At 45.9% G+C, this 12,030-nt stretch overlaps 1 long non-coding RNA gene and 1 other non-coding gene across 3 annotated transcripts in view; one reads left to right on the forward strand and one right to left on the reverse strand.

The window, feature by feature from the left end:
- LOC112134402 (uncharacterized) overlaps positions 1–12,030 on the forward strand; it is a 109,553-nt gene that overhangs the window by 77,449 nt on the left and 20,074 nt on the right. For both annotated transcript variants that reach the window (XR_008527404.2, XR_010140647.1), the window contains 4 exons: positions 2,230–2,338; positions 3,390–3,467; positions 6,644–6,708; positions 7,179–7,268. This is a non-coding gene — a long non-coding RNA (uncharacterized LOC112134402). The remainder of the gene's footprint in view (positions 1–2,229; positions 2,339–3,389; positions 3,468–6,643; positions 6,709–7,178; positions 7,269–12,030) is intronic.
- On the reverse strand, positions 4,051–4,154 carry LOC112134449 (U6 spliceosomal RNA). Its single transcript, XR_002915877.1, has one exon. It is a non-coding gene; the product is annotated as a U6 spliceosomal RNA (small nuclear RNA).

The following is a 12,030-nucleotide window of genomic DNA, read 5'->3' on the forward strand; positions in this document are numbered from 1 at the left end:
AGTGAGCCATAATTACACCACTGCTCTCTAGCCTGAGTGTCAGAGTGAGACCCTGTCTCAGAAAAAAAAAAAAAAAAAAGCATAGTACCAGCATCCGCTGGTGAGGACCTCAGGAGGCTTCCACCCATGGCGGAAGGTGAAGGAGGAGCCGGCATGTCACTTGTTGAGAAGAGCAAGGGAGAGGGGAGGAGGTGCCAGGCTCTTTAAACAACCAGCTCTCACGTGAACTAGTAGAGAGAGAACTCACTCATTACCTTGGGGAGGGCACCAAGCCATTCATGAGGGGTCTGCCCCCATGACCCACACACCTCCCACCAGGCACCACCTCCAACATTAGGGATTCAATTTCAGCATGAGATTTGGAGGAGACAGACTTTCAAACTCTATCAATTTCCTGCTACTCTATAAGCTCTGTGAGGGCAGAAACTTTTTTTTTTTGGATACGGAGTTTCACTCTCATTGCCCAGGCTGGAGTGCAGTGCCACGACCTCAGCTCATTGCAACCTCCGTCTCCTGGGTTCAAGTGATTCTCCTGCCTCAGCCTCCCGAGTAGCTGTAGCTGGGATTACAGACATGCACAACCATGCCCCGCTAATTTTTGTACTTTTAATAGAGACAGGGTTTCACTGTGTTCGTCAGGCTGGTCTCAAACTCCTGACTTCAGGTGATTCACTGGCCTCAGCTTCCCAAAGTGCTGGGATTACAGGCGTGAGCCACCACGCCCGGCCAAGGGCAGAAACTCTTATACCTTGTTCACTGCTGTTTCCTGGGCACCTATTATAGTGCCTGGTATATAGTAGAAGCTCAAGAAGTGTTTATTAGGGCCTGATGTGTTGGTGCAAGCCTGTAATCCCAGCTCTTTGGGAGGTGGGGGCCAGAGGATTGCTTGTGCCCAGGAGTTCAAGGCCAGCCTGGGCAACATAGTGAGGCCCTGTCTCTAGAAAAAATAATAAACTGGCCAGGCATGGTGGCTCACACCTGTAATCCCACCACTTTGGGAGGCCGACGTGGGCAGATCATCTGAGGTCAGGAGTTCAAGACCAGCCTAGCGAACATGGTAAAACCCCGTCTCTACTAAAAATATAAAAATTAGTTGGGCATGATGGCAAGCACCTGTAATCCCAGCTACTTGGGAGGCTGAGGAAAGAGAATTGCTTGAACCCAGGAGACAGAGGTTGCAGTGAGCCGAGATCATGCCACTGCACTCCAGTCTGGGTGACAGAGCGAGACTCCGTCTGAAAAAAAAAAAAAAAAAGAAAAGAAAAAATAATCTTGAGCCCAGGTGATGGAAGCTGCAGTGAGCCATAATCATCCGGCTGTACTTCAGCCTGTGTGACAGAAGGGGACTCTGTCTCAAAAAAAGTAAAAAAAAAAAGAAAAAGAAATATTCATTGGGAAAATAAAAAAAGAGTGAACAAGCAAAGTTTCAGGAGAGTACTGTGAATGTGGGTCGTGTCAGTAGAGTGTAGGGAGTTGGGCAGGAGCGGCTGGACTTGAAGAGCAGGTTGGTGGAGACCAGGTCATTTATCGTAAGCAGTTTGCCCTGTAGCATGTAGATCAAATATCCCACATTGGCTGCTGGCGACTGAACTGGGCTTCCTGTTTCTGTGTTTGGTTTGACCATCGCAGTGTTGAAGAATTATTGAAGTGAATACCTTGCAGTTTGCTACAGTTCCCCCTGGTCTCCCACATTACTCTGGCCTCATTCCCTCCTGTAGGTTGCCTGACCCTCTGAGACCTGTGTTTGCTATCCCTGCAGATGGGTGGGTAGGAGGTGATTTAAGGAGGAAGAGTTAATATATGAGTTATAGAAAGATAAATAGACTGGGCACAGTGGCTAAAGCCTATAATCCTAGCACTTTGGGAGGCAAAGGCGGGAGGATTAGTTTGACCCGGGAGTTCAAGACCAGTCTGGGCCACATAGTGAGACCCCGTCTCTACAAAAAATTAAAAAATTAGCCAGGCATGGTGGCATGCACCTGTAATCCCAGCTACTCAGGAGACTGAAGTGGGAGGATAGCTTGACCCCAGGAGTTGAAAGCTGCATTAAGCAGTGATCTTGCCACTGCACTCCAGTCTGAGTGACAGAGTGAGACCCTATCTCAGAAAAAAAAAAAAAGCAAGAGAGAGATAAATAGATCTAGCATTGGTGGGAGTGTGCTTTTGAGTGCTCTTTAGGAGAAAATTTTATTTTAATTTTTTTTCTTCTTTAAATTTTTTATATTCCAGCAGGCTGGGTCCATTCTCTCCCCTTTAATTTCTCAAACACAAAGCGCCCTGCCAGAATCTCAAGTTGGATCTGCAGTAGATCACCATTAACATAGCAGCCTGATATGTTGTAAGTCCTTATGCCAGGAACTGTGCGGGATACAAAATGTAAGAGAAGGCTGGAATAGAGCATCTCCGGGGGAAACGAGCCAGAGATACGGCAGTGTCCCATGGAGACAGCCAGCTGATGTTTGGTAGTGCTTTGTGGAAAGGCTGTACTTTGGTAAGGTCTCCACATCTGCAATGTGGCCTTCAATATTATAGGTCCCCGAACTCCAGGTTTTTACATTCCCTGCATAGGTCAGAGTTGTAGGGAGTGATTCACCCTAGCAGAACTCCCTGGTTTTTAAGGCAGGTGTTCCATTTATTAATTGACAAAGGATGCATATTTCTCCTTTGGTAACCTGATGAGTTAGGTCTTTTCCCCAGGGACTCCCTTTCCACCTGAAGTTTCTTGGAAAACTAAGCAGAGGATGAGGGAAAGGCTGTGAACAAGCCTGCTGGTCCCTCCCTGTCCTAAAAAAGAGCATACCTCTTCTGTAACCAGAAGACCCTTTTCACTAGTCAAGGCTGGGCAGACTGAGATGAGGTGTGTGTGTGTGTGTGTGTGTGTGTGTGTGTGTGTGTGTGTGAAGGCTGGGCAGACTGAGATGAGGGGTGTGTGTGTGAAGGCTGGGCAGACTGAGATGGGTGTGTGTGTGTGTGTGTGTGTGTGTGTGTGTTTTCTCACTCTGTCACCCAGGCTGGAGTGCAGTGGGATCAGAGCTCACTGCAGCTTCTACTTCTGCAGCTTCCACTTTGATCCTCCCACTCCAGCCTCCAAAGTAGCTGGGACTATAGGAATGTGCCCCCGCACCCAGCTCATTTTCTAATTTTTTGTAGAGATGAGGTTTCACTGTGTTGCCCAGGCTGGTCTTAAACTTCTGGCCTCACGGGATATCCTCCTGCCTTAGTCTCCCAGTGGCCTGGGATTATAGGTGTGAGCCATCTCACCTGACCTGCGATGAGTTTTCAACAATGTGATTCCTCTTTTACAGAACCACCTAAGCTAAATATTCTTTTGAGAACAAGGGCTAGCCTGTAGTTTCATGGCCTTTTTTTCCATTTGTGGTTTTTGCCAGGTGGAATTTAAATGATCTCTTATCAAGATGGATAAACCCAAGTTTCCCAGTGCTGGAATTTAGAAAATGGATGGACAAGTAAGTCCCACTCAGCACCCATAGCCCAGACATGGGGACCTCAACACACCTGGGCCCCAGACATCACCTTTCATTGTGAGTAGCTCAGAGATGACACTTTTGGTTAAGTGCCCCCTGGCAATAGTTTCTATAACAGCAAGTGAAGGAATAAATAGTCACCAAAACATTTTCTGTTCCCAATTCCAACATTAATTGGATGAGATATTTTATGAAGAATTTTCATATGGCACAGTCCTGGCCATATCTTCAAGTCAACAGAAAAATTCTATTAAACCGTCAACCTTCTGTCTCACTCTGTTGCCCAGACTGGAGTGCAGTGGTGCAATTATGTCTCACTGCAGCCACAACTTCCTGGGCTCAAGCAATCCTCCCACCTCAGCCTCCCAAAGTGCTGGAATTATAAGCAGACAGCCACCATGCCTGAAAGCTCAACGATTTACATCAAGTGTAATAAGAATGCTCACGCCCTGTGACTCACAGTACTCTCACTTCTGGAAATACCATCTTTGGATATAATTCAACCTAAACAAAAGGTCATATGCACACAGTGAAAATCCGGATATAATTTTTTTCTCTTTTTAAAAAAAATATGGAATGATTCACAAACTTGCATGTCGTTCTTGCACAGAGGCCATGCCAATCTCCCTATTGTTCCAACTTTAGTATATGTGCTACCGAAGCAAGCATGAGTAATTTAAGATAAAGTGGTTAAGTGGAATAAGGAAGAGTTATGGGGAATTAAAAAATTTATGGTATTTATAGGCACCTAGTAACAGCTCAGTAAATATTAGCTGCTACTTTTATTATTTTTATGGTAATTCCACTCAATTAAAAACTGTCATTAAAAATTACCATTGTCACGGAACATAATGTATCCTACAGTATAATTGTAAAAACAGGTACAATTTGTCTCTTGGTATATGGGGGGGGATTAGTTCCAGCTCCCCCATTTCTGTGTACACCAAAATCCACCCATACTCACTGTTTCCTAGACTTTTCAGGCTCAAGGGATCTTCCCACCCCAGACTCCAAAGTAGCTGGAACTATAGGTGTGCACCACCACCACACCTGTTTAATTTTTTTTCTTTTTTTGGTAGACACAGGGTCTCACTATGTTGCCCAGGCTGGTCTCCAACTCCAGTCCTCAAGCGATCCTCCTGCCTAGGCTTCCCAAATTGCTGGGATTACAGGCATGAGCCACCATGCCTGGCCTCTGCTAGTTTTGTATTCTCTAGAGTTGTCTTTCATTTGTGCTAGTGTGTCACTAATTACGCCGATCCTCTGTTACAATTAATACTTTTTATATTAAATTTACATATATATTTTTTTACTTTTTTTTGTTTTTTATTGATACTGGGTCTCACTTGATCACCTAGGCTAAAGTGCAGTGGCACGATCTCTGCTCACGGCTACCTCCACTTCCCAGGCTCAAGCAATTCTCCTTCCTCAGCCTCCCGAGTAGCTGGGATTACAGATATGTGCCACCATGCCTGGCTAATTTTTGTGTTTTTTGTAGAGACGGCGTTTCGCCATGTTTCCCAGGCTGGTCTCAAACTCCTGAGCTCAAAGCGATCACCCGCCTTGGCCTCCCAAAGTGCTGGGATTACAGGTGTGAGCCACTGTGCCCATTTTAGTTTAAACTTCTGAGTGGTTTATATCTCCTGATTGGACTCCTAGAAATACAGAATTGATGCTAGGAAGGGTACCAGGAGATGGACACACACAGATGGGATTTGGGCATAGGTTTGGTTATCCAAGGAGCAGAGCTGAGCTATTTGCCAATGTGACATGGGATGCTGGTGATTTCTAGAAAGTGACCTCACAATGACTCAAGCTACCACTTACTGTTGATTGTGATGAAATGCCAGCCGAGGCATATGCCATTCAAGCTAAGGGGTGCTACACTTGACCACTGCGGCAGTATAGATGAGTCTGAAGAATGGTATGGGATGGATACTTTCGAATGCACTCCAGCAGGGGTCTCCATCCACAGGGCCACAGAACCGGAGGTGAGCAGCGGGCAAGTGAGGGGAAACTTCATCTGTATTTATAGCCCATCCCCATCGCTCACATGACCACCTGAGCGCCATGTCTTGTCAGATCAGCGGCAGCATTAGATTCTTATAGGAGCATGAACCCTGTTGTGAAGTGTGCAGGTAAGGGATCTAGGTTGCGCGCTCCTTATGAGAATCTAATGCCTGTTTCTCCCATCGCCCCAGATGGACAGTCTAGTTGCAGGAAAATAAGTTCAGAGATCCCACTGATTGTACATTATCATGAGTTGTAGAATTATTTCATTGTATATTACAATGCAATAATAATAGAAATAAAGTGCACAATATATGTAATGCACTTGAATCATCCTGAAGTCATTCCCTCCACCCCCAGTCTGTGGAAAAAATTGCCTTTCACAAATTCACTCTGTTTTTTTGCATAGAGACAGAGTCTTAATGTGTTGCCCAGGCTGATCTCAAACTGCTGGGCTCGAGTAATCCACCCCTCTCAGCCTCCCAAAGTGTTGAGATTACAGGCGTAAGCCACCACGCTCAACCAAGACTGAGTTTCTTAAATAAAAATTAGGGGGGATTACTTGAGCCCAGGAGGTCGAGGCTGCAGTGAGCCCTGATTGCACCACTGCATTCCAGCATAGGTAACAGAATGAGACTCAGTCTCAAAAAATAAGATAAAATAAAATAAAAATTAGACTGGGCATGGTGGCTCACGCCTGTAGTCCCAGCACTTTGGGAGGCCGAGGCAGGCAGATGACGAGGTCAGGAGATTGAGACCATCCTGGCTAACACGGTGAAACCCCATTTGTACTAAAAGTACAAAAAATTAGCCAGGTGTGGTGGCAGGTGCCTGTAGTCCCAGCTACTCGGGAGGCTAAGGCAGGAGAATGGTGTGAACCCAGGAGGCAGAGCTTGTAGTGAGCCGAGATTGCGCCACTGCACTCCAGCCGGGGCAACAGAGCAAGACTCTGTCTCAAAAAAAAAAAAAAAAAATTAACCGTTTATGAAGTTCCCAGTAATTCTTTCCTTCCTAAGTGTTCCCCATAAGCCTTTGAATTTTGTTTGCTTTTCACATACCATTTAAAATGTTTAAGAACTTGTGTCTGTCTGTGTCATCCTTTTTTTTTTTTTTTTTTTTTTTAAAGAATATCTTTTTGTCACTTCCAGCTGGATCTACCATGAAAGACTTCAGAGTCCAGGAAGAGAGACTGATTGGGCAACATGTTATTCAGGTACAAAAAGACTTGGACTATGACTCAAAAATGATCAAATAATAGTGCATGTATCATATGCAATAAGAAGCACTTCTGGAGGGTGAGAGAAGCATCCAGTTAAGGTGACATTGAAGCTGGGTCCTGAAAGATGAGGAAGAATTGTATGAGAGTGGGCAGAGAAGGGAGAGGTAGAGGGATGGGGAATGGGCTGGGATGGAGTGAGCTGCTCAAGCAGGGAAACCAGCACTGTAAAGACCTGGTCAATAAAGATGGCACATTTTATTCAGGGAATGGTGAATTAATTGTGGCAGGAATGCTTTGGAGAGATAGTAATTTGCTTGTATGGAATTTTGCCCGAGAGACCTCATTACAGTTTCTAATCTTTTGATGTTATCATCTATTACTGTCCTTGTCAAATAGTTTGGAATAGGTATAATGATCACAATAACATCAAGCATAATATTTCATTAATTCTCACAAAATCACAGGTAGGTGCTACAGTTATCCCCATTTTGTGAATGAAGTGATGAAGACTTAGGAATGACGAGTGATTGCCCAAGCTCACCTGGATATTAAGAGTGAGTCAAATGTCGGGTCTGGTCTGACTTTAATGTTTGCTTTGTTCATGAGCACCACGTGTTGCCTCTCCTATGCAGTTAAGCAGGTAGACAGGTGAAAGAAAAGCCCGTGTGTGTCTCTACTCACACACTTCTGACTGAATGTGTGTGTGGAATTTCCACACCAAGTTCTCCAATGCTCTGGATATTAACTCGGTATCCCACAATTTTATTCTGACACTTCTTGGAGTTGGCGTAGACCCCACAGGTTACGGGCTCAGTCCCACGAGACCACCCTCGCTTCACATGCCAATGGCAAGTCCTAGGTTGTCACCTGTACTTTTGACCAACCTGTTACAAATCAGGGGTTCCCATGACCCCCTTCTTGGGGTTTAAACATTTGCTAGAACAGCTTACAGAACTCAGAAAAACAGTTTGTTTCCTTTTTTTCTGAGAGACAGGGTCTCATTTTGTTGCCCAGGCTGGTGTGTATTGGTGCAGTCGCAGCTCACTGCAGCCTTGACTGCCTGGGATCAAGTGGTCCTGACCACCTCAGCCTCCCTAGTAGCTGAGACTACACGCTTGCACCACTATTTCTGGCTAATTTATTTTTTGTAGAGATGGGGTCTTGTTATGTTGCACAGGTTGGCCACAAATTCCTGGGCCCAAGTGATCCTCCCACCTCAGCCTCTTTGAAGCACTGGGATTACAGATGTGAGCCACCACATCGGGCCAGTTCATTTCCTATTACTGGTTCCTTGTAAATGATACATTGCAGATCCAGTGGTGTAAAGGATACATCCTTGTAAAGGATACATCGCAGATACATTATCCAGCTAATGAAAGAGATGTACATGCCAGATACAGTGGCTCATGCTGTAATCCCAGCACTTTGGGAGGCCGAGGTGGGAGGATTGCTTAAACTCAGGAGTTTGAGACCAGCCTGGGCAACATGGTGAAACCCTGTCTCTAAAAAATTTTTAAAAAGCTGAGCACGGTGGCTCAAGCCTGTAATCCCAGCACTTTGGGAGGCCAAGGTGGGCGAATCACGAGGTCAGGAGTTCGAGACCAGTCTGACCAACATGGTGAAACGCCGTCTCTACTAAAAATGCAAAAATTAGCCAGGTGTGGTGGCACGCTCCTATAATCCTAGCTTCTCAGGAGGCTGAGGCAGGAGATTCACTGGAACCCGGAAGGTGGAGGTTGCAGTGAGCTGAGATCACACCACTGCACTTTAGTCTGGGCGACAGAACTAGACTCTGTCTCAATAAATAAACTGAGTGTGGTGATGTGCACCTGTAGTTCCAGTTACTACAGAACTAGACTCCGTCTAAATAAATAAATAAATAAGCGCAGTGGCATGCACCTGTGGTTCCAGTTACTAGGGAAGCTGAGGTGGGAGGATGTTTTGATCTGCGGACTGGGGAGGCTTAGGTTGCAGTGAGGTAAGATTGTGCCATTGCACTCTAGCCTGGATAAAAGAGCCAGACACTTTCTCAAAAAAAAAAAAAAAAAAAAAAAATGCCCGGGGCAAGGTAAGTGGGGAGGGGCATAGAGCTCCCATGCACTTTGTTGAACATGCTACCCTCCCAGCATCTCCTATGTTCAGCAACCCAGAAGCTCTGCAATCCCTGTTGTTCAGGGTGTTTATGGAGGCTTTATTTTTTTTTTTTTTTTTTTTTTTTTTTTACTGAGCAGGTATTTCTTTTTATTCTTAGGTACTTATTTAACTTTCTTTTTTTTTTTTTTAATTTCTGAAGTATTTATTGATCATTCTTGGGTGTTTCTCGGAGAGGGGGATATGGCAGGGTCATAGGATAATAGTGGAGAGAAGGTCAGGAGATAAACACATGAACAAAGGTCTCTGGTTTTCCTAGGCAGAGGACCCTGCGGCCTTCTGCAGTGTTTGTGCCCCTGAGTACTTGAGATTAGGGAGTGGTGATGACTCTTAAAGAGCATGCTGCCTTCACGCATCTGTTTAACAAAGCACATCTTGCACCGCCCTTAATCCATTTAACCCTGAGTTGACACAGCACATGTTTCAGAGAGCAGGGGGCTGGGGGAAAGGCCATAGATCAACAGCATCCCAAGGCAGAAGAATTTCTCCTAGTCAGAACAAAATGGAGTCTTATGGAGGCTTTATTATGCAAGCACAACTGATAAAATCCTTGGCCACTGGTGATTAAGTTAATCTCCAGCCCGTCTTGCCTCCTGGAGTTAAGTGGGTGAGGCTGAAAGTTCCAAGCCTCTAATCATGTAGTTGCTTTTTCTGGCAATCAGCCCTCCTCCTAAAGAAATCTAGGAGCTTGCAGCCACTCATCATCTCAACAATACCCTCAAATGCATTCTTATCATGCTGGAGATCCCAAAGTTCTTAAAGGCTCTTGTGTTAGAAATCTGGGACAAAGACCAAATATTAAAACAAAAGATGCTCCTATCACCTCTAACACTGAGGTCTTTATAAGAGCTTTAGAAGCTCTGTGCTAGGAACCAGGGACAGAGACCAAATATATTTTTCTTTTCTTTTTTTGAGACAAAATCTCCCCGTGTCATCCAGGCTGGAGTGCAGTGATGTGATCATAGCTCACTATAGCTTTGACCTCCTGAGCTCAAGCGATCCTCCCACAGCAGCCTCTCAAGTAGCTGGGACTACACATGCATGTCACCCATGCCCAGCTCATTTTTGTAGAGATGAAATTTAGTTATGTTGCCCAGGCTGATCTCAAACTCCTGGGCTAAAGTGATCATCTCACCTCAGCCTCTCAAGTAGCTGGGAGTACAGGCACACACCACCATGTCTGGCTAATATTCATTTTTATTTTTTTGTAGAGGTGGGGGCTCACTATGTTGTCCCAGCTAGTTTCAAACTCTGAGCCTCAAGTGTTCCTCCTGCTTTGACCTCCCAAAATGTTGGGATTATGGGTGGCAGCCACCATGCCCAGCAATTACAAGGATTTTTTTTTTTTTTGAGACGGAGTTTTGCTCTTGTTGCCCAGGCTGGAGTGCAATAGCACGATCTTGGCTCACCGCAACCTCTGCCTCCTGGGTTCAAGCAGTTCTCCTGCCTCAGCCTCCAGAGTGGCTGGGAATACAGGCGTGCGCCACTATGCCCGGCTAATTTTTGTATTTTTAGTGGAGACGGGGTTTCTCCCTGTTGGTCAGGCTGGTCTCGAACTCCTGACCTCAGGTGCATCACAATGATCTTTATAAAAGAAAGAGGGTAGGAGAGTCAGAACGGGAGCAGGAGATGTGGTGATGGAAGCCGAGGTCAGAGAGGGAGATTTGAAGATGCTTCACTTCTGGCTTTGAAGATGGAGTAAGGGGCCGTGATCCAAGGAATGGGGGTGGCTTCTAGAAGCTGGAAAAGCCAAGAGAACACATTAGAGCCTTCAGAAGGAATGCAGCCCTGCTGACAGCCTGACTTTAGCTTTAATAGACCTAGTTGGGGCTTCAAGGCCCCAAGAATTGTAAGATGGTCTATTTGTGGTGTTTTTAGCCACTAAATGTAGGAAAGTTTGTTGCAGCCACAAGAAGAAATGAACATAAAGCCAGGCATGGTGGCTCATGCTAGTAATCCCAGCACTTTAGGAATCCAGGCAGGAGGATCACTCAAGGCCAGGAGTTCAAGACTAGCCTGGGCAACATAGTGAGACCCTGTCTCTACAAAAAAATTTAAAAAATGGCTGGGCGCGGTGGCTTGCGCCTGTAATTTCAGCACTTTGGGTGGCTGAGGCAGGCAGATCACCTGAAGTCAGGAGTTCGAGAACAGCCTGGCCAACATGGCAAAACCCCATATCTACTGAAAATACAAAAGTTAGCTGGGTATGGTGGCATGCGCCTGTAATCCCAGTTACTGGGAAGGCTGAGGCAGGAGACACCCTTGAAACTGGGAGGTGGAGGTTGTAGTGAGTCAGGATCGCACCATTGCACTCCAGCTTGGGCGAGAAGAGTGAAACTCCATCTTAAATAAGATAAAATAAAATAATAAAAGAAATCAGCCAGGCATGATGACATGCACCTGTAGTCCCAGCTACTAGGGAGGCTGAGGTGGGAGGATTGCTTGAGCCTGGGAATTAGAGGTTGCAGTGAGCTATGATTGCACCACTGTGCTCCAGCTTTGGTGGCAGAGTGAGATCTTGTCTCCACAAAAAAAAAAAAAAAGAATAAATGAGCATGGTGGGCAAGGGGACAGATGGCAATAGAATAGTCAGGGGTGGCCTCCTAAGTAAAAATTAAGCAAAGACTTGAAGGAGGGGAAGGAGTTGGCCAAGGTGCTGAGGGAAGAGCATTGTAGGCAGAAACAACAGAATAAGGTGTCTGAGGTGTGTCTGAGGCTCTGGAAGGAGGCTAGTGGAGCAGAAGGAGAGAGGGAGAAAATTAGGGCAGCAGGCCAGAGATTTGCTGGGCAGGGATCGGTACAGACTGTGTAAGCCCTGGGAGGTTATTGCTGGGCTAGATGGGAAATTCAGGAGGGTTCTGAGCAGAGAGGCGACATGATCTGTCTGCCTATTTAAAAGCATTCTCTGGCTGCTGAGTTGAGAAAGGCTGTGGGAAGATGTGGGTAGAAGGATGGGGGCCAAGCTGTGGCAACATCCAGGCGGGATATGATAGTGGTCCTGACCAGGGTCTTGGTGGTGTTGAGAGATGGTCAGAGGAGAGAAGTAGGGGAGGAGGCCAGGGAGTTGCTGGGTGGGGATCTTCAGTACATGTTGAAGACAGTCAACAGGATTTCCTGACAGACTGGATGGTGGGGTGTGAGAGAAGGCAGGGGTCAAGGTTGTGT

Source organism: Pongo abelii, chromosome 6, assembly GCF_028885655.2.
Source record: "Pongo abelii isolate AG06213 chromosome 6, NHGRI_mPonAbe1-v2.0_pri, whole genome shotgun sequence".
Lineage (NCBI taxonomy): Eukaryota > Metazoa > Chordata > Mammalia > Primates > Hominidae > Pongo > Pongo abelii.